The following is a 1,202-nucleotide window of genomic DNA, read 5'->3' as shown; positions in this document are numbered from 1 at the left end:
GAATTGTGCCCGCCACTAGTGGCTGAGAACTTGGCTAGTGTTTGGGGACTTGTGCCCGCCACTAGTGGCTGAAATCCGGGCCGGTGTTTGGGGAATTGCGCGCGTATTATCGGGCCGGTGTTTGGGGATATGCGCGCGTATTATCGGACCGGTGTTTGGGGAATTGTGCCCGCCACTAGTGGCTGAGAACTTGGCTAGTGTTTGGGGACTTGTGCCCGCCACTAGTGGCTGAAATCCGGGCCGGTGTTTGGGGAATTGTGCGCGTTTTATCGGGCCGGTGTTTGGGGATATGCGCGCGTATTATCGGACCGGTGTTTGGGGATATGCGCGCGTATTATCGGACCGGTGTTTGGGGAATTGTGCCCGCCACTAGTGGCTGAATCCCGGGCTAGTGTTGGGGGACTAGTGGTCGTAAAACCGGGCCGGTGTTTGGGGACTTATAGGCCGACACTAGTGGCTCAAAACCGGGCTGCCGTTTGGGGACTTGTCGGGCCAACATTGGCTTGCAGCACTTGGAAAATTGCACTAAGTCCGATTGTCGGGTCACCAGGGGCTCGTGGGACTTAGAATTTGTGCCACTCCCCGGCCAGTGTTTGGGGACTGGCTGCCGCCTCCTGTGGGCCGGTCCCCGGCTGGTGTTTGGGGACCGGCTGCCGCCTCCTGTGGGCCGGTCCCCGGCTGGTGTTTGGGGACCGGCTGCCGCCTCCTGTGGGCCGGTCCCCGGCCGGTGTTTGGGGACCGGCTGCCGCCTCTTGTGGGCCGGTCCCCGGCTGGTGTTTGGGGACCGGCTGCCGCCTCCTGTGGGCCGGTCCCCGGCCGGTGTTTGGGGACCGGCTGCCGCCTCTTGTGGGCCGGTCCCCGGCTGGTGTTTGGGGACCGGCTGCCGCCTCCTGTGGGCCGGTCCCCGGCCGGTGTTTGGGGACCGGCTGCCGCCTCTTGTGGGCCGGTCCCCGGCTGGTGTTTGGGGACCGGCTGCCGCCTCCTGTGGGCCGGTCCCCGGCCGGTGTTTGGGGACCGGCTGCCGCCTCTTGTGGGCCGGTCCCCGGCTGGTGTTTGGGGACCGGCTGCCGCCTCTTGTGGGCCGGTCCCCGGCTGGTGTTTGGGGACTGGCTGCCGCCTCTTGTGGTTCGTCTCCTGGCTTGCGTTTGGGGACTGGCTGCCGCCTCTTGTGGGCCGGTCCCCGGCTGGTGTTTGGGGACTGG

This window comes from Urocampus carinirostris, unplaced genomic scaffold, assembly GCF_059441175.1.
Source record: "Urocampus carinirostris isolate Australia breed hairy pipefish unplaced genomic scaffold, RoL_Ucar_1.0 HiC_scaffold_225, whole genome shotgun sequence".
NCBI lineage: Eukaryota > Metazoa > Chordata > Actinopteri > Syngnathiformes > Syngnathidae > Urocampus > Urocampus carinirostris.
Note: the sequence above shows the minus strand (reverse complement) of the source record.